At 43.8% G+C, this 21,503-nt stretch overlaps 1 protein-coding gene across 1 annotated transcript in view; it reads right to left on the bottom strand.

Annotated features, from left to right (window-relative positions):
* CFAP77 (cilia and flagella associated protein 77) overlaps positions 1–21,503 on the bottom strand; it is a 56,172-nt gene that overhangs the window by 23,759 nt on the left and 10,910 nt on the right. The window lies entirely within an intron of this gene.

Genomic DNA, 21,503 nt, shown 5'->3' on the forward strand with positions numbered 1-21,503 from the left:
TTACAGCGCAGGAGAGAACTTGAGCTCAATAACCTCATTTCTGTTTAGTTTTCAAATGAACTCTTCCCCAGATCGTGTGTGTCCCAGCCTGATGGTGTCTGTGGATTAACTGACCTCCCCTCACCCCTTTGTCTCCACCCTCCCATCTCCATTGTGAAGTCACTGCAGGATGTGTGTCCTCAAACCTCATTGCTGCTTGAAAGGGAGGCGGTGGAGCAGGGAAGGGCCAAGTTCCCGTCAGAGAACGCTGCAGCAGTCAGGCAGAAAGTCCCCAGAAGCCCCGTGGGTGCTTTGGGACAGGTTATTTTCCATGGGAATGGTGTTTGGGGAAATGAGATGCTGTAGGTGTTGGCAGTTCTTGTTAAGAGAATGGAAGTGCTGAGATACCACTCCAGCGCTTCTCAAACTTCTACACTTGTGACACCCTTAAGCATCTGTGGTATTCCCATGACTCTGAGGAGCACCAGTTCACCAGAAAATGAATTTTAAGGACTTGCCTTGTGCAAAACTACAGATCCTTTGTTGCAAACAGCCCATTCTAACAGCCATTAATTCAGTGACACAATGCAACCATGGCTTCATTCCTCACCAGCCTCCTGTGAGCCTCGAGCAGAGGGAGGGAGGGACTGTCCCTTGTCCAGCCCTGAGCACAAGGGGAGTGAGTGGGGTTTTAGTGCCACCACAGTGATGCCACCAAACATGTCTGTCCCTTGTCCAGCCCCGAGCACGAGGGGAGTGAGTGGGGTTTTAATGCCACCACAGTGATGCCACCAAACATGTCTGTCCCTTGTCCAGCCCCGAGCACGAGGGGAGTGAGTGGGGTTTTAGTGCTACCACAGTGATGCCACCAGGCAGTGACAAACCATATGTGCACTCTGTGTGCGCCGGGAGCTCGCGCAAAGTGCGTAAACCGCTGCCAGGGATGATAAAGGAGCTTTCATTGCTGATCTATTTCTCATGTATTTACAGCTATTTTTAGATGAGTTGTCACTGGTGTACAAGGGAAATGGTGTAATGTTTCTCAGATGCACAAGGAAAGGCRTTTTCCTGGGATCGTGTTCTGATGGAGGATCGGGGAAGTGAGGTCAGGAATCTGCTGTGGTGGCAAAGGTGTGGCAAAGGGGAGAAAATCATGGAGAAACTGCAGGAAAGGAGAGAGGTCTGTAACCTGTGGCAAAGCTGCTTCCAGACCCTCGAGCGCAGAACTCTGCAGARTGGAAGAAATTATGGGATTTAAAGAGTCCCTTTTGTAGAACACCTGAAGTTAACACAGTTGGGTGTTTACTCCRTCACAAAATGAGAGCATGCTGTTTCCTTTTATGATCAGGTGGCATTTTACAGTCACTTTGCACTGAATAAATAAAGCTGAAGGTGCTGGATAATTAATTAAAAAAAAATCTGGTCCAATATGTTGAACATGGAGCGAATCTGTGCCTGAAGAAAAATCAACAAACTCAGAGGACTCTGGTTGCCTGCCAACATCTTTTACCTACAAAAGCAAAGAAGGGGAAGGATGAGTCTTGCTCAATGTAATCCAAGATTACAGCTTTTCTCATTCATAAATTAGCAAAATGCTGTTTCCACCTCATGGGCTGKTTTCATTTGTTTGTCCTGGGGCATTATAGGTGTGCTCTGTCATAAAGCAGTGGGGAAACTGAGCCAAAGTTGATGCAGAAGGCCTTTTTTTTTTTCCTTTCTCCCCCAGTTCCAGCACTGTTCCCTGTGTTCAGGTTTAGCCTGTCACAAAGCTGTTTGGCTGGAATACAGATCTGTCTGACAGCTGTGCCCATCAGCAGACAACTTCATTAAACCTCATTAAGATGTCATTTCTCTGCCTTATTTCCCACCTCTTGGCTCTAATTAAAACCGTCTCTCTCTGCATCCCAGGCGGTCCTAATTTTCTCTGGATACCTTCTGCAAGTTTTCTCCCTTTACGACCTCAGTGAGGAAAATCCAGCATCTTAAATGCTGTTTATCCAGCCAGTTTGGAAAAGACAGCTCTAGACCTTTTCCTGAAGCATTCCCAGAGCACCCAGCAGAGATCAACGCCTCTTAGGGCTGTGAGATGTGCACTGAGGCTTTGTTTGCTCTCTCAAACTGTCCTCAAGGGCTCGGCTGGGCATCCTTTCCCTTTGGATGTGATCATTTTCCTGGGTGAACCTCCTGGTGAAACCCTGGGCTGGGTTTGGAGGGTGATGTGCAGTGCTGGGGGTGTTTGTTCAGTGGGGTTAACTTGGCTGGCTGAAGAGAACTGTTGGGTGAATTGAGTTATCCCCAGCCTTTGCCAAGGTAATTTCTGATTTGTGCAGCCCTCGGCTTGAGCCCTGGATTTGTTTTGGAGTGTTGGCAAATGTTTGCTGTGAAGGAAGAGGAAGGCTCTGAAGGGGTCTGTTTCTAAGAGGTGGATGCATTGCCAAGGTTGAAGGAAGCACAAAACCTTCAAGGATTCCAGGTCTTGCTGCAGGACTAATTTGTGTTCCATCCCCTGGTGTTCACGGCCCAGCAATGCACATTGCATCAATTTTCTAAAGATGACTGAGACAYGAAGGAGACGTGTCCATGCAGAGAGGTACAGAAAGCGACTGAGATGTGGATTTTTAATCCCTGCCTCTGCAGCCTTTCCCTGGGAGGGGATGCTGGGCAAATCCATGAATCCTCTCTGCTCYGACTCAGCCGGAGCTGCCCCATCCCCTCGTCTCTGGCTCTGCCCTGTGGACACCTGCAAACTCTGTGCCGGTGCATTTTCAGCCTGCCAGGCCCTGCCYCCTTCCTACCTTCTGTTCCCCTTTTCATTACACCCCCTTGTACAGTAAAGCCTCCCGTCACGCTGCCATTACTATTATTATTGCAGATTTACTGCACTTGCAGAGTGAAGTGATTGCGGTGACAAGGCCCAGCATTTTTCCCTCCTTCCCCCCGCGACAGCTTGAAATCAAGCCCTTCATTTGCATTTACATGATCTTGCTGTGCAGCTTATGAGATCGGGAGATTTATTTGCTACTTAGCTTGATGTTTGATTACACTCTAAGAAGGCAGTGAGCTACAAAGTGCAGGGATACATCAGAACTGAGCTACTGAAAGCCTCTGGGGGACAGTAACTCAACATCAGGTTTAGGTAGATGAGAAAGGGAATGTTCAGTGTTTTGAGAAAGGCAAATTTGATGAGATTTTTTTTTTTTTTAAAGGTGGAAGGAAAAACTTACTTTTCCTTTCTCAAAAAAAAAAAAAAAAAAAGGGAAAACAAGAATGTTATGTTATAAAAACACACCTGAAAAATCTGGGTTTGTTAGTGCAGAAGAAATCCTAGCAGGAGCTGGTGGCTGCTGGGCTGCCTGCCACCAACTGCTTGTAACTTCCACTCCCAAGAAGATTATTAATAATAAGTTGGCAGTTGTCTTCGAAGCTTTTCATAAGCATTAAAGGTCAAAGCCAAAGGAAGTTTTGCTTGATGGACCACCACAAAATCTCTCCCCTGATTTATTAAGCTTCAAACCATGCCACTGAGCATTAATCCTCTGTAATAGAGGGGAAACTGAGGCAGGGATTCATGGGCAGCAAAGAGAATGGAGTTTGGACTGGGGAGAGAAGCAGACCACTCCTAATAGTCCACTGTGTTCAGAGTGGGAGACCAAATTTTCACAGAGTTCTGTAGCAGTGTAAGAGCTCTCTCTTTCCAGAAAAAAGGGTGATGGTTRGGTGAACTGCTGCCCTTGGAGTCAGGAACAGCAAAGTTCAAGGATCTTGTAGTGAGTTTAACTCTTTTCATTACAAATCCTCCAGCCAGAGCAGCCACCCTGCTAATCCAGAGTACATCTACAAGTGCAGTCTCCACTCACTGACCTGCACTGGGAGCTGCAGCATTATTGGACACCTCAGGTGTGGGTTGGAACCATTTTCCCCTCTGGAAGCCACGATTTGTGTAATGCTGGCAGCAGAGGTGTCCCCCTCGCTGGGTTAGGGAGGGCAATGAGAAGGCAGACAGCACTTCCAGCCCAGATTCTCCTCACCCAACCCCTGGCGCCGGCCCCTTCCCATTTTCTTGCTCCCAACAAACTCAGGGCCACACACGGAGTGTCGGACACAGAAACCCATCCAGGGAAGCACCCACTGTGTGATACAGTCACTGCGCATCCCAACTGTTTGCACTTAGCTTTTAGTCTTGAAAATTGCCATGAGATATGCTATTACAATTAATCATTAAAGACTTAAGAAAGAGTATACCCCATTACATAAAAGACTYYGGCGATGATCTTTATCCAACTTGTAAAATGGGCAGACTTGATGCGACTGAATAATTTTCCTCTTATCTGCACAAAATCATGAATGCAAGTCAGACTTTGAGCCTGAAGTGAACACTGYGAGACCAGCTTATAATTACCAAAACTGAAAAAAAAGAACAGCGTTTTCTAATGAATGACAAGCCACTAGGTGGAAATCTAATTTGGTCTAATTAAGCAGCCTTTGTGAGGATTTGTCTTTAGATGAAAAGAGGGAGCCAAAGAGATCTAAATGCAAATGAACTCTATCATTTTGGTTTTAAAGGGCCAGGCAGATATGAAAGTATTTKCTTACACAATACTTATTTGTCTTCATAGGTATATTCACCTTCTCATTTTCCATTGAAAAATCCTGCTTGCCCCAAAATTCTGGCGCTCTGAATATTAGTCATTCCTGATGGAGTTAGTAGATATTGTGCTGTTGGAGGGACAATTTTGGCAGCAGGGTATTACAGCTGTTAAAATTACCTTTCTCTGTAACAAGGCTGCTTCTTTCTGCTGTTTAAAAATTATTTTAGGAAAAAAAAAAAAAAAAAAAAAAAAAAAAAAAGGCTGTTTTTTGCTAAGGAGCCAGATCCCAGGTCTGCCACTGTCGATGTGTGGCACCGTATAACTCTCAGGTCTTTGGGGGCACCTGCTGGACCCTGAGCTCCTGCTCGGTGCCTTCATGTCAGGATGAATTACTTCAGCATTGATAAATCACCAACACCTTGCCCAGTTGTGCTATTTCTGCTGATTCTGCCGACAGTCTCCACGCTGGGAGCAGCCAGCCCAGGTACAGCCCCAAAGGCTGAGACWCACCGAGGTGTTTGACTATAATTGAGATGGAAATATTGAAAACGATCTTCTCCTGCTCTATTAAAGCTGCTCCTGACTTTAAGATAAATCTGTGTCTGTGTAAGGGTTTTGTGCCAGCRCTGAAGGTCAAAGAAGCACATGTGTTTCTGTAGAGGGTGTCACAGCTTGTGAAGTTCACATCAGCCCCTGCCTGCTCTCAGTCCTGAGGAAGAAACGTGGTCTGTAGTCAGAAGACAAAGCCCTTGGCAGGAGGGATGGGTTATTCAGGCTAAATGAATGTGCAGGTTACAGCTACTGCTGAGTGAGGTCTTACCTGTGCCGGATTTTTGTTGAGCTACAACCACTGTTCACCTCTAAGAGCCAGAATGAGCCTGRGATGGGTTTGAGGACATTTAGGGACAATGGCAGAGAGGTTTGGTACAGAATGGGGTGGTCCTGGAGCAGCTGAATGGAGAAGAACATCTCTGAGTCCTTGCTCTCCCTACAGACAACACAGGGGGAAAATGGAGGCATGGATTGGCAGATCAGGATGGGAAAATTGGGGGAATAATTCTTTGATGTGGCAGCAGTTTTGGAAGCTTTGGGGAGAATGTGGGCAGAATAGCGGGCAGCACCTTGGCAAAAAAAGCAATTTTACCATTTTTGCAGCTGACTGCCAGAGAAAAGTGGGGCATCCACAAAGGAGCTGGAAAGGGTTTAGTGGGGTTGTCATTTCCCAGAGAGCCACAGCCCTGGGGATATCTCTGTGCTGCAAACCCTGAAATCAAATTCTGCCAGGGAATGGTAGAGTGAGAATCTTCAGTGAGGTTTAGCTGAGAGAAGGGTGTGGGCTATTTGAGAATGAGAGTACATTCTCTAAATGTTAAAGAGAGAATGGACATTGGCTTTGTTTCTTGGTTTGGCTTTTTTTTTTTTTTTTCTTAAAAAAAAAGAGAAGTGCTCTTTTGAGCACTTATGACCTTTTCTTTGTGTTTTATCCTTAATAAAATCTGTTCTTTGAACCTCTCCATCTGCTACCTCAAGAAAAATCTCTTTATGCTCTCAAGGCCAGATGTTGGCCCAGATTATGTCCAGAGCAACTCAGCTCAGTGAAGCTGCTACTTACACCATGTAAATCCCTGCTGCCCCTTCAACTTCACACAGGTGGTTTTTATTGCACTCCCYTGCTTTATTTTGGGTGCAATAGAACACACTGAGCTAAGTGCTGCCAGTATAGCCTTCATATAAGTCACTCTGACATTAAAGGAGTGGAATTCAAGAGAGAATTTGACTGTGGGCCTTTCTGAGCAGMCTGAATATGACATTTCTTATATAGTAAAATAGTTCCCCAGCAGCACAGACCTCTGATTCTTAGGCCAAATTAAATCCCTGGCTGCAAATGAGATACTGGCTGCCTTGAGAGCTACCTGTTATTTCACAGCAGAATTTGTCTGAAGTCAATACACTTGTGGTACCTCCTAGAACAAAATTCAAATATTTTAGATGAGGAGACAACTTGTTAAATTCGGGCAAACCTCTGGTTCAGGAATCTCTCAGCTTTCACTCAAGGAGAAACTCTAATCTCTGATCAAAGATGCAGGAACTTACCAACTTCAGACACCTCATGTGCAGAATAATCTCCATTTTCATTAGAGAATAGATAAAGTTTTTGCTGTTAAAAAAGGATGCTGTTTCTTTAATGTAATAAAACCTCAGCAGGACAGAACGTCTTTACTAGACTATCCCTCACTATTCCCACAAGAAATCAAATATAATCCTATTTAAGAAGCTTTAAATAATTTTGAGCTTTCATATTGACTTATTAAAATGCAGCTTAAAAAATGCTCTTCCTTGCAATCCCTTTACAAGGGTCAGGGATATAAAATTTGAAGAAATRTGATTAGTAGATCAGTTGGAAAGATATGCGGCAGCTTCCAATTTTATTATTTAAAATGCCCTTTTTAGAAGGAAAGGTGATTCTGTAAAAAGTGTCACCATATCCCTGAAGAAATCCAGTCCTGGGGCTTCCAGCCCTGTCTCCTGCATTCAGAATTCAACACTTTTGCCAGGTTTTTCTTAGACCTGCAGAGCCCTTGCAGCTGGGACAGAAGAGCTGGTTTCTGTGTGCTCATAGTCCAGCAAAATTGAGGCTTATCAGGCTCAGGCACAGGATAAGCCAGGAGCACCTGTGGCCATTCCTGCCTGGTTCAGAAGACAAAGTGATAACAGAGATGCAAATATGCCCCAGAGGACAGAGCCACTTCAGGGCTGAGCACAAGGTACAGCTTGGCCCCCAGAGCCTTTCTTTTAGCACCTGGAAACTTGGAGAGATGAAGAGCTGTAAACTTTCAGATGTTGGTTGGAGTGGGATGAGTCCCTTTTTCACTTTCTAAATACCATGTGTTGGAATAGAAAATTATGGGATGAAACRAGGATCCTGCTGTGCTGACTCGAACTCTCTGCAGGGTGAACTCTGAATCGAAGCTGCAGACTCCACCTGAATCCTGAGAGGTCCAGGCAGAAATCTTCTCCCAGCAGATTCCAGTCCAGTTGCCCATGTTCATTCCTGTTGAGTTCAGAGGAAGTGCAGCTCCCCTGAGATCAGCAGGGTTGTAGGGATGTAAATGAAGAGACAATTTGACCCCAACTCTTGAAGAATATTAAATACAACTAACACTCAAATTGTGCTGTCAGTTGGGCACAACTCCCATTAAGCACAGAGGGCCTTGTGCTAATGCAAAAACCTGCCTGAATCATTTGCTCTGTCCTACAGCAAAATGTATTCAAGCTGCTGGAATTTAACTGCAAAACCCAGGGAGCAAAATCACACCCTGCCCGTTACACTTACAGCCAGCTGCTGTGAAATCCTAATGTGTCAGACTTTCTCCGGGAAATAAGGTAACTAATAACTTTACTCCTGCCTAAGGCTGGACTTTGGTCAAGGCTGTCAAGGCTTCTATGATTTTCCTGTGGTTTTGAAAAAAAAAAATCCGTGATTTTGACATTTTGTGTGCGTGAGCAAGCAGGGAGCTGTGATAGCTGAACTTCCCAGAGCTGCAGTGCTCAACCTTGGGGGTTCTGCAAGGGTCTTTGGCCTCTGTTTTCAGCTCCTGAGGAGCTCAGTGGCAGTCAAACAGGGTGGACTCCTGGCAGGATCATGCCCAGAGTTTTCTCCTGTGGCAGAAAAAGCAGCAGTGACACCAAAGGCAAGACCAGCAAGCCCTGGAGAGAGCCTGAATCCTCCAAGGAACTGTTGTGAGGYTTCTCCCCTGCCCTGTCTTCCTAATGTGCTACATTTATGATAATAATTGTGAAACTGGGCTGAAACAGCACTGGGAAATTGCTGCCAATGGTTAAAAAACTCTCATTGCCTTTGGGTTGATCATATGAATGGTGCTAAAAACATGGCAAAAATTATCTATCTTACAAATTAATGCTTGCTTTCTTTTATATATAAATATTTCTAAAATTCCCCAATGACTCCCCCATTGCTTCCCCCACCAAATTTTCTCAATACAATTCCAGCTCTGCTTTGTTCTACTGTTTTTCTCTCCGGTCCCACATTTTTTTGAAAGGATAGAACACAAAGGGTTGGATACTGCTCAGGTATGACATACACGAGCAGCCCAATTGTTTTCAAAGGGGCGACCTTCTGAGGCAACCAAGAGTTGGCTTGAAAAAGTCACTTCCTAATTGCATCATATTTGCTAAATCAGATGTTTTACGTGCTTAAGAATTCTCCATGTTCCCTTCATGTTCAGCCATTACAAACGGCTCCTGCTCTGCTGGAGTTCTGACCCATATTTTCCCTGCTGCAGTCCAAATTTGGTTGCTAAAAGGTAAGGGAAAAAAAAAGAATCTCTGCCTCATCACATCTCTCCCAACCCCTGTTCAGCTGCTGTGGTATTTTCCTTCATTATGCTGCTGCCTCTGACTGTAAACCTCTCTAATTTCCTACATCGCAGCTATTTATTTAAATGCTAACTCGCATTATGAAGTGATAATCCACAAGCGCAGGAGATAATTTATGAAGCATTTAAATTAAGAGGAGCAGCTAATTGGGAGCATGTGTCTTATAAGCCTTGCTAACACCAGAAAACTACAAATTAGGGAGAAAATGGAAGATATTTTTATCTTGCTTTTTTCTTTTGTAATGCACTGAGGAAAAATATTACCATACATCACACAAACAGTGCTGCTCACAGAAGTCTTCTGTTGTTGGCTTCATAGCTACTCTAACACACAACACTCTCGTTATTACAAATTCCTCATTATAACACACAAAATCATCTTTGCTCTCAGAGAAGGTGGAACGAGGTGGGGTTTTCTCCAAATAAAGCGGAATAAATTTTCCAGGAAAAGTCCCCTTCTCAGCTGCATGCATTAATTTAAAAGAGCAAAGACTCCCTTGTTATATAGCAATGTTAAAGTGCATTTAATTTAGGACTGCATCACGTTGTAGGAGTTTTATAGGTTTTTGTTGAAGTGAGAATGAGCATAAATGGCCGTGAATCAGAGAAAACAAATGTGCTGCAGCCGCAAGGCTGAGGGAATGCATTTTGGATGCTCTGTTCAGATTTTTGACACCAAAGTCACAAACTTTGTTTTCACTGGAGATTCGTGGTGGTTTATTCATTAAAAAACTAATATTGACCTGAATCTGAATAGCAATGTGCCCCATGCTGTGCCATTCCCGGGATACAGCTGTGGAATGGAGATGGCTCAATAAATGCTGCTGGGATGGGCTGAGGGAAAGGAGGGGTTTGACACCCATGCCAAGGCAACATCATCAGGGAAGGTGACAATTCTCTCTGTTTCAAGGTCACAATCCTGCACYAGATTCCCTGGGAGGCTGTTGCCTCAGCAGGGAGTTGCAGGGCTGGGTGTGCCCAGGAGGCTTTTCCCTCCAAGTGCAATGCCCCGTTGGTGGGGATTTTTGGGTGCTGGTGCTTTGATCAGAGGAAACRTCTGGGATTTYTTCCCAAAGGAGTCAGAGAGTTWCTCTGCACTCCCCAAAGAGCATCCCGGGCATCCAGAGGATTGCATGAACACAATTCAGAGGGAACTCATGGCACTGAGGCTGGAAATGAGGACCACCTTAACACAGAGCCCTCTGCCAGCCTTCAGCAACCACGTTAGCTTTCAGCAYTGCTGAGTGAGACCTTTAGTTAGGATCCTCCTTTACCAGGCAGCCAATTCTTGTGGGTCCCTTGTGTGGCTGCTCGAGACAGATTTGTTGTTAGAGTGAAATATTGTGTGCACACCCTGCCTGGCTGGGTGCTTGGGAAGCACAGCGAGATCCTTGGACAGAGGATGCTCTGGAAATGTGTGTGTGAGTCCAACCCTTCTACATATGTGTGCACTGAATGTCTAGAAAATACCTCCCTTTAATCTCTGCATTCCTGTTCCTGCTCTTACAAATCTCCCTTTCTGTATATCCTGTCAGAAAACAGTCAGCAAACAGGTTCTGGCATTATTGGAGTTGCTCCTCGATTCGAAGAAAGCCATAAATCTGAAACTTCAATCATATCTTTATGATCATTCAGCAAACAGAGATGGAGGATTTATTCAACATGGGATAGCAAAGGGGAAACTGCAGGGGGTTATTGCAGGAGATATTGGTTTAGCTAAGGCAGAACTGCTCCCTCGGGCCTCTCTACGGCCGAGCCAATGAACAATGGCACCAATGACAATAACAAGGCAATTATGGGGAAGAGGGTGAGGAGGGGGTAATGCTTTGTTAAAGATAGAGGTAAGATTCCAGCATGGTGTCTCTTTTGTGTGCTTTCRGAACTAAAGGATGGTGTGTCTGCCCGGGGTGGTCTTATTAGGAGCTGGTGATCCTAAAAACACAGCAAGTGCTTCAAAGTGCCTGTAGCTTGCATGCGATTGTGCTGCTCTTAGGAGGTTGTGATGATTTCCTCCCTAATTAAATAGGGCTGGCAATGGGTTCCCCTAATCCATGCTGCACTYCAGGGCAGGAGATAAGTACAGAAACCACTGCTGATGAAGTTTTTGTCTCGATGGCTGCATGATGATGTTGGGTTTTCTGTATTTAGAACTAATCCTTATTCCCAGGAGGGGTCTCAGGGTATCTCCCCTTGCTGGGAAGATGTTCAGACCTTCACCCAGGCAGGCCACAGGGCTGTGCCATAAACACTAAAAGAGCCCTTCCGCCAACTTGGCCTGGAAAAGCTGTTTTGAGATCACCCAGTGACCTGGAGCTCAGCCTTGCACTGCTCCCAGCTGCATATTCTACATGGTATTTTTAATAACTGTAGCCAACTTTCAAAATCCTGACGGAAAGAGAAGCTCAATCCTTAGGTTTTGAATCCAAAATGACTTTTGAACACCATAAGCAGTGTCTGCGTCTGGTCTCATAGGGGTCAAACAGATCCTGTGGGATCCCTTGATTTCACCACACAGAAACATTGGAGTCAGCCTTGTGGGGTCCTCCATCCACAAAGTTTCCAGAGTACAGAATGGGAACACAAAAGCCCTGGCACAAAGGGGTGGAATTATTCCTGGGTGAGCTGGATCCTGCCACCACTGCCAACGGATGGGACCTGCATGAAATTAGCATMTTTTCAGGGTGCAAGAGACAACGTCTCTTTTTTTTTAAAAAAAAAAGATGCCATGGTGCAAAACCAGGAACCAAGCGATCCATCCCCACCTGTCCTGCCTCCCCTCCCCTTCTTTCAGCAATTTTTCCTCTCTTCCTTTCCCTTGCAAGCCCCTGGGCGGTTTGTTTTTGCCTGCAGAAGGAAGCTTGAAATATTGTGGAGGGGTGCAGGCAGTGCTCCCTGTGGCCTTGCCCCTGATGGCAGCAATGCAGCCATAAAATAACCCAGCGCCATCCGTAACCTGTCGCCAAAGCCCCTCTCCGAGGTGAGAGTTTTCCTCCCTGCCGTGGCTGTTAGCTGCAATGTATTTCTCCCTGCACTAAGCACCGTCTTTCCCAGGGCTGCATTACAATGATTTATAAACCCCATTTCTGGGGAAAACTAATAGATCAAAGTGAGGAGAAGGAAAAGGAGACACGAGCAGCTGGAAGAAGATATTGAAGCATGAAACAAAAAACAGAAATGAAAAAGTAGTTTGTGGCACTAGTGAGTTGTTCTGTGCTGCACTTCTATTATTGAAAAATAATAGGGGGAATCTGTATTTTAATCCATTTTTTAAAGAGATGTTCAAGCAATCTGAAAAGCTCTTCCTAGAGCCAGCTTGCTTTTGTGCGCTTGTGCATCTCTTACAGAACCAAACACTTATTTTCCTGTTCAGCTTTTCCCTGTCTATTCTCATGTCATGTTTAGACTTTCCATGTTTTTAAGCAGCATCCAGATTTTCTAACGGGGTAGCAGACAGCATTGAATGGAGGATTGATGCTTATCTGGATCTGAGCCCTAGAATGTGCTCGCTTCTGAGCTAAGACTTGGTCAGTTTTCCCAAAAGGACATCGTGGACTGAGGTCAGGATGTTTGTGCTTCCTCTCCTGCACAGCAGAGATGAATGGCCAAGATTCACCACGTAACTCTCAGCATCAGTCATGTTAAAACCCGACTGAACTGAGCCAGGAGCACAGACCAATGCTCATCTCTTAGTACTACTATGATTAATGCATTAGTGTTTGTAAGAGCTTTGGTGATACGGAGCTAATTGGGTTTTTGTGCATGTTCTGCTTGTCTGGTTCAGCACCAGACATCCCTGACTTCAAACGTAGGCAGGGGTGGAGAATTATTATGAAAATAACCATAATTCTTATGGGGTGCTTCATAGATTCATAGGGCTGCACAAATCTTCTACTTACAATCTCCCCATGTCAAGTGGGTGTAAAAGCAAACGTTACACACAACTGATGAAATGCATTGAGTAGGACAAACAGCACATTTGACAGAAAACAGATGTGTGTGCCAAGACCACAGGGGCTTTTCTCAGAGATTGCACAGAGCCACGAGAGGGAAGCTGAGGAATTACCCCCAGGAACATCCCAAACTTGTCTGATCTTTGTAGGTTTCCATTCAAAGTATTTTTCTATGTTCCTGTTGTTTGTTTAAATTTTCACTCTGCCTGGCAATTTTCTGTTGCCAGTTAATGCTGCAGTGCCGTGTTCACTTTATGCTGCCTGGTTTGCCTTGGTTCCTGATTTCTGTTCCATCCTTTGGTGTTGGTAAAAGGGTTCCTGGGGGAATGCAGGTGCAGGGTGTGCTCATGGATGTGCATAATTGATACTTCTCACAGATAACACGGGAAATAAGCACGTGTTGAACATCCCTGCTCTGCACAAGGAACGGTTGTGCTTGTTCACACAGAGGAGTGGTGGGGGCAGTGAAGAAGATAATTTTCCTTTGTGACTTGTAAAAACATGGCCTGGAGAAGATGCAACCAGGAGCCACCATCCATGGTGTGATCTGCTTTCAGCTGCATGGCTGACTATTGATMAGAGAGCTAAACATTGCCATTTGCAAGGTCAACACCTGCCCATCCTTATGGGTCTCTTCCACCCTGAGAGATTCTCTAATTCTATGACCCTCATGGCTGAGCCTGACTTTCGGCTCAGGGCTTTGACCAGGAAAAGCTGTGTGAGTTGAAAATACAATTAATTTTAAAATTTATTTGTTTTGCTCATGCCTTGTGTGATGCTGTCTAAAAATATATTTAAAAATGCTTCAAACAAGACAGGTTATCTTGCTACAACATTCAACCTCTTCCGTCCTTTGGCTGTGCAGCCCCACAGAAGCACATATCCACTGAGCCATGGTGGTGTCACACCAGGCAGCTGCAGAGGTCCTTTTTGGGATCCTGCATGGATCCATTACACTGCTGACCAGAGCCTGATGAAGCTGCCTCTCCCATGGACCTTGCACTGGTAGCTGAATTTCCTATTACAACAGGTAGAAAAAGCATCCGTGCCCTAATAGCTATTGTAAGCCTCCTAAAACTATGACAACATCTTTCTTCTGACTCCCTATGGCCCAGCCAGTCTTTACTCTTCYTCTGTTTCCTGTCTGCAGAGAGAGCTGGCAGGATGAAAGACAGCTGGGAAGGTAGGGAGAGCTGAATGTGGACTAAGAGCTGCCAGAGGAATATGAGAAGAGAATTTTGCCCTATAAGCTTTAATAAGGTGGTGGGTTAAGAGAAATGCAGCTAGGGAGAAAAATGGGGAATGTTCTCTCTCCAAATGGGCACTGCTTCAGTTTGTAAAAGCACCAGGGATTCCCCATGTGGCTTAATTTATTATTTTCCCACTCGTTAAATGCCAAAACAATAAAGCAAAATCTATTGTTAGCTTTAAAATGCAGGTGATTTGCATATGGCTGTGATAGTCCTACTGCTGCCTTCATTTAAACTCAGTAAGCCGAGGTACCTTTAAAAATTATGACTTGTTTTACATTTAATATACTGAACTATGTTAACATAATATTAAGGGGCTGACTTCACAGCTTAATTGCTGATCACGTAGAAGGCAGCTTTAGCAGCAGCGTTAGTCTGGCAGAGCTGTGCAGTGGAGAGGAGCAGCTGGAAGAGCAGCCTGCACAAAGAGGCTCAGAGCTGCTCCTTCCCTGCCATGATCCCCCTGCTAAGAGCACCCTGGAAACCCAAAATCATTTTTACTCCCTTGTGTTAGGAGGTGTTTGGCTCCCTGTTGCYGAGCAGAGGCTGTGCAGGACATGCAGGACATAATTGTACCTGGACAATTAAAAAAACAGGTGGGATTTGTCCCCATCCAGTAAGATTTTGCAGAGGGGAAGGAATTCACCRTTTCCTGGCAGAGCTGGACACACCCCGTTCTTCCCAGTCCCAGGTCTCCGAGGTTGCTGCAGAGATTGTGCAGTTCTGGTGCTGCTGTTGTATCTTCTCATTTTCTTCCTTCCTTCTTTGACCTTTGGTCRTGTCAGGCCAAATGCAAAGAGGGCAGGAATGGGAATGGGAACCAGGCCCACACAGACTCTTAACCTCTCCTTGAATCCAGAGACCCTCTGACGATATTTTGGTCGATACATTTGGCTGAGGCTGCAYGGGGCTGCTTGGGAAGGGTGAATTGCTGCAGTTTCCTTTACACCCTCTGTATTTTCAGCACGCTGAACCCTGGGCCAGCACTCAACAGCAGGGCATCACCTTTAAGGAGGCAGCTCCTGCAACTGCCTGACTCGTCCTTGATCCCCAAACCTCCAGCAAGAAAGTGGCACACGGTGCTACCCTTCTYGCACAATGTCAAAAATGTAATTAGGATCCAAATATTGCCCCAGGATGTGTCCAAAATAAGAGGCTGAAATATCTCAGGAGCTRAAAAGGTATCCAGGCATTACCAGCTACTCACAGCCATGTGTTTCTGACTTCCACACATGGCTCAGATTTTGAGGTCTGGACTCCTTAAAAAATTTGCCTTTTTCTCAGTGAAAAAAGCATCCAGATTGACAGAGATGTACACCAAGTTCTAGCCCTCTATGATTTAAAAGAGCAGTTACAGGCCCCTGAAAATTGAGGTTTATAATAGAAGCACTGGCAAACCCTTAACTACAGAGAAGCTACCAGGCGTTGCAACAATAATTGGGAAGGGAAGGGAAAAAAATCACACTGTGTTTTTCAGTGCTTAGCTAAGAAATACAACAAGAGAGTTTATTGCTTGCAAAACACAGCTGCACTGCCTCAAATTGGATGGAAAAACGAACCCTGATAATTTATTACACCCCTAAAGTCACAAGAATGTACCCATAAATTACTTTTTTGGAGGGGGAGGGAAGTGGTACCACTGTAGTCCATTCTGCACAACCTACTTATTAGTATCATAATTTATTATTATTATGCCCTGCTGCAAATAGAGAGGCAGATAAAACTCAAATCTATTAAAACAACCGCTCCACTTTCTCTGAGCCACTGAGGGACACCATTCTAAAGGAAATGAGATAAATTACTAAGACAAATGTATGAGTCTTGCATTAGAGCACGTAGCTTGTATATATGCAAGAGCAGGAGGATAATTCAAACGAAATAGAGTCATGTTAAGTTTTACCATTCAGGATTCAACACAGAGGGACTGGAATAACATCAAGTGGTCAATTAAATGTTTCTAATGTATAGATTTTTTTCCCCAAAAAAGATCCTATGTGTTCACTTGGAATGAATGTGCAAAGCTGAAATAACTGCCCTGCTTCTATTGCAAATGTACCTGGATCAGCATGTATTTMAAAATATGCTTTATCCAGCTCTTGTGAGGAAGTAGACACTGTATTGGTGAGTCTGAATATTATATTGATAGAATATATATTTATACACATGGATATATCCGAGTGGTGCTGATCATTTGCAAAGCTGACTGGAATTCAAGGTTGGTGAAAGATTGTTTTACGTTCCCAGAAAGGCAAAATGGCAGAGCCAAAGGTGCCTTTATCAAGTTCACCACGTGCCTTTGCTAATGGGTTTCAGATACGTCAACAGGAATTTTTGTAYTATTTTTCCTTCTATTTATTTCTTCCGAGGGCAGACAGCTGGAGCAGCAGTTTTTAATGYTGTACTCCCCTTTCTTGCCACATGGATGGATTAGCAGAAATTATAATTGTTTTGGGAGGTTGTTGCTCAATTGCCTTTCATATTCCATGGATTTGCCCTTCTTTTTGTGTAGAGATTACTCTTCGTATTGATGGTGGTACTTGGAGTGAAAAATGGGGAGTATATAAAATTATTTACTTTCTGAGCTAAAACAAGTATGAAATACACTCATAAAGCTACTTCTGACGTTGCTTCAGGTTTGGGCTTGGTCGTTTTTGCTCCTGCAACTTATCTAATTGTTTATGTAAGATCATGAGGGAAGAGAAGGCAGGAATTTGTTCCACCTTCATTTGGAATGTCAGTTGCCAAGCCAAACAATTTTAGCTTTATCTTTCTGGCCCTTTGTTCAGATCCAAGGTATCAAACTTTCCAGGGAAAGCTGAATTTCCACTCTTAAAATGACTGTTGGAATTTCCTTCCGATRTGGCATCTGCCTCTCTGGCAAAGTGTGGGGCTACAACTTGGGCCCTTTTGGCAGTTTTTTCTCCCATTTTTGTCTTTTCCACGGGGAAATGCTCCATCTGCATGGCCTGGTAGTTTCTAGCCTTTAGTTTGGTAGCTGGTTACCTTCCTCCTGAGGTTTTGGCACTGCCCATTTACAARCATGGTACAATTAAAGTCAACTTTCAAGGCAGTATTCCCTCTCCAAAAGGGAAGAGGGGAGAGCAGCCTAAGCAGAGCAAGGATAGTGAAATTTTAAAGTATTATGACACACATACATTTAATATTACATCACATGTAAGGGAACAAGCACATATGATTGCAATATTATATGACAAATATAGGTCCTACAACATTAAATTTAGTGCCTTGTGATTGATGATCCTTTGTTCCCAGGTTTTCCTTTCTGGGTATATTATTTCTGTAGGATAAGCACCTTACCAGCTGGAAGAAACATACAACTTTTTTATTTTCTAGCATGTAATTTCTGTTTGATTCACAGCTAATAAATAGGTCATCTTGTACTTTTGAAATGCCAACATGCAGTAATTCAGTGAAATAGAGACTCTACATTAAAAAGCTGTCAACCTCAGTGCAATTTTCCTGCACCCAACACTCTGGAAAGATACCTTGTCACTCATGGTTCAGCTCTGTTTTCCTGAAATATCTCTTCTTCTGCATAAATAATGAATATAGTTGCATGAAAATATCTGGCACAATGTCTGTTCTTCCTCCCACTCTAAGGAGCTGCAGTACAGGCTCGGTATTTATTGGYTGATCTTCCCAACAAATCTTGCTGAAATCACAGGGGTGGTAATAGCGTGGCCCCCTCCCAGCTCCAGTTCTCTGYGCTAACCCCATCCTGCCTGCCTGACTCAAGGCAGGGAAATGCTGCCTTCAAAAACACTTTGCTGTTTAATCCTTCTTAAAATATAAAGGCTGCATGACACAGTAATTTAAAACACTTAACTTTCGAGTTTTTTCTAATGTGTTACACAGGTCTTGCACAGAAAAGGTATCAGTCTGAAGCAAATCCCAATTGGGAGTTTTAAAAATTAATTCTATTCTTTAAAAAAGCCAGCTATAAACACCATCAGATTACTAAGCCTGTAATCTAATTCATATGATCTGAAACACACAATTTACCGTTTTTTATCGCTTTCTGGTTGTTAGAGGTGAACAAGGATGGCAAAACCTGGTGCTGAGGCTCTGATTTCCACCACAAACGTTGGAACTGCCCTGTTTGCTCACAGATTTAAGGCCAGAAGGAGCCCTCCAATTTTCTATTCTCCTCTATAAAATTATGGTGCATTCAAGAGATCCCACTTCCTGAGACAGTTTTCAGGTGCAATGCAGGGAAATTTCTGCATTCTACCAATCCCTGAGTATTTATAAGCCACCACCACAGAGCACAGACAAAATTTCAAGCCAAAGATTGAATCCTGCAGGTGTTGCTCACATGAATGGTTTCCCCTGACCCCAAGTGTGATAATGTGATGTGAGGCAGGGGCAATGCTGTTTGAAACTGGATCAGCTCAAACCGTAAAAAATTTGGCRGTGCCTTTTGTGSGTYTGAATCGGCAGAAAGTTGAAACTTKCRAAAYATCAATCCTTAAAAATGGGAAAAGCGGGGTGTGCTAAACCCCTGTGAACYAGKTTTTACAAGGGATAAMGCTGCTGAATCCTCACAGTGAGGTCCAAAAGTAATTTAAATCTCTTCCCCTTTCCCCCTGCTCCCAATTTCTCCATCCCAGTTGTTGTGAGATGCATCAGCTGAGAAGGAAAGTTAGAAAGTGACACTAATAAGGAGGGCTCAGACGCACTAAGAGTATTAAAAGGTTAGGTCATGGTGTGTTCTATTAAATAGAATATTAATTGAATTCTTGACATCTGAGGTGAACTGTGACATGCTCATGGGATAAATATTGCATTTAACAGAGCATCATGACCTAAAGCTGTAAATACTATTGAGCATCAGTGCCAATCCTTCACAATAGATCTTAGCCTCAGTCCTCAGGGTACGAATGCTCCCTTGGAGCTTTGGAAGCTTGAGCTTAAAACCACCTTTCACATTTCTTCTTTCTGGTCTCAGTTAAGCCCGAAATTGCTTCTTCCATCACAAGGCTACACTCTGTCTCAGTCCTTTGGTTACAGGATCTTAATAAAAAGCTAGAATGGGGTGTTTCAAATGCCACATGCTACGCGCTTCAAGGAAGGTTGAAAGAAAATTTCTCCGTTTCCACCCCCACACCATAAAGAAGATTAAAACATTACAAAGACCAATTAAAAATAGGGAATCTCACGGCAACATTTTCATTAACCCTCCCTGGTTTTCTTTCTGTCTCATTAGTCATCACAGGGAGAGGAAGGATCATTTTAATTAGCAGCATTGTAAAGCTTTATTTAAGGCAACTGCCCCTCCTGCTGCTCTCTGGATTACCCTGACAGCTTATAAATACAATACCAAATCATTACCAGCCAAAAACAACACCGCTGAAGGGTTTGGAAGAAAGAAGATCCACTACGGTCAATGTTTAGGGCTCTTTAACAATGTCCTTTCTCCTTATTCAGGCATAATTCAAGCGTAATATTGGGCTTTACAAAACAACTCAATATCCTCTTCCAGCAAAGTCCTTTCTAGCTGAGGATACCATGTGTTCAACTCTCTTCCCCTTTGTTTTCAGGGCAGGGGAAGCACGGAACCACATCTGATGGGATAGACATGGTAGATACGATCACAGGTTTTTTCCAGCATCCCAATTTAGAATTACTGGTTAAATTCCCAAATTAAAGGGACTGTGGTATGCTGACAGTCTTGCAGGAGGGGGCTGAGCAAGGAGACCCCAGCTGGGGGAGGCTGGCAGAGCATTTTACAAAGAGGATTTTGAGAGTTTAGGAGAAAAACAAAGCGAGCACCCACATTTCATGGAAATTGCTTTTTMCAATTATCACTTGCTGAATTTCATGTTTTTGTAGAAATTAGCCCAATGGGTCTGTTCTGCTAAGAAACCCTCAGTCAGGATTTCCTGATAGCAGTTTCCATAGCTGGGAGTGCATTCCAGAGTGCATATCCATGCAGAAGAGCTCATTTGCCCTCTCTTACACCACTGAAGGTGTGAGGGACCCCACTGCAGTGCCCGGGTTTATTTTCAAACTAGTTGGAGTCACTACATTGCAATCAGGGATTTGATGCAGCCCAAGATCTCCCACACAAGAAAACAACACCTTTCTTGAAATGTAAGCTGCACAAAATGTCCTCCTTACCAAGAAGCCACAACWCTATGAGGATTATTAGGATTCGACTACAATTATTAGGATTCTACTAGGATTATTAGGATTCACCATTTAGATCCATGGCCTACTTTCCCTGACCTGAATATTTAACTGAGGATTCTTCAGWACACCTGGGTCCTGCAACCTCTAATTGTTCATCACTGTCCAGCCAAGGCAGTTCAGTCTTTCCCTTGAAACATCCTATTAGCTACACGTGGGAGTTTCAGGGCTATGAGAACTCTGTGGTGGAGTTTTTATGGTGGAATCACAGTGAGGATTTGATTTTTCAAAGCTACAGCCTCACAAGTTAGCTGAAAGGCTGAGGTACCTTCTTTGCTGTGGGTGCCACGTTGCATTAAGGTGTATTAACCACCTAATCCTTCCACTTTATTGCTTGACATGACAAAAAGAAAACCAGATCAGATGATAAAAACTCTTAACACTGAAGTGTGAAAGCACAAAGTGCAGTTCATCTCTCCCTGAAAACAAGCTCAACCTGACTTCAACTGAGCACTGAGCATAGCGTGGAGATAATATTGGTGTCTTCAAAAACAATGTGTATTCCTTCAGAAAGGTGTAAAAATCACTCTGAGTGCTCTATGTTACCTATGTGAACTATTTTAAGTAATTACAAAAAGGAAGACAGTAATGATGTATTACTGAATGATTAATGCCTCMCTATATAGAGTTCATTTCAAATTAAGATTCGTGTCTGTGGAGGTTTGCAGGGAGAGGTGATATCTTTTTTGGAAGTAATTGCTACAAGTCAGACTGCCACAGCTATACATTAAAATATTTCCACTTAAAAAAAGAGGAGAGAGGGAACACCAAATTTCCAGTTTGGGACTGACCAGAATGTCTGCCCTCATCTCTGTTCAGCCAGGCTGAGCATGTCACACTCCTGAGCTCCTGTCACCAAAGGCTCATCCTCCAATCTGAGGGAGCCCTACAGAGGCCAAAGCACTGCCAGATCTACAGCTCCAAGAGATCTCAGTCTCCAGAGATCACAGATGCTAAACTCMCTTAAAACCAGACAGTGAAAAATAGTTGGAGTAGCAGCGATTGTAAAAGTTTTTATAGGAGTTGTTTTGTTTTTTTTATTTATAGCTGCACTGTATTTTTCTTGTAATACATTTTTAATCACTTATAAGGCCTAGTTATTTATTCTCCTGAAGCCAAATACTTTCT

Source organism: Malurus melanocephalus, unplaced genomic scaffold (genome assembly GCF_030028575.1).
Source record: "Malurus melanocephalus ecotype Western Australia unplaced genomic scaffold, MMel_1.1 scaffold_149, whole genome shotgun sequence".
In the NCBI taxonomy this organism is placed as follows: Eukaryota; Metazoa; Chordata; class Aves; order Passeriformes; family Maluridae; genus Malurus; species Malurus melanocephalus.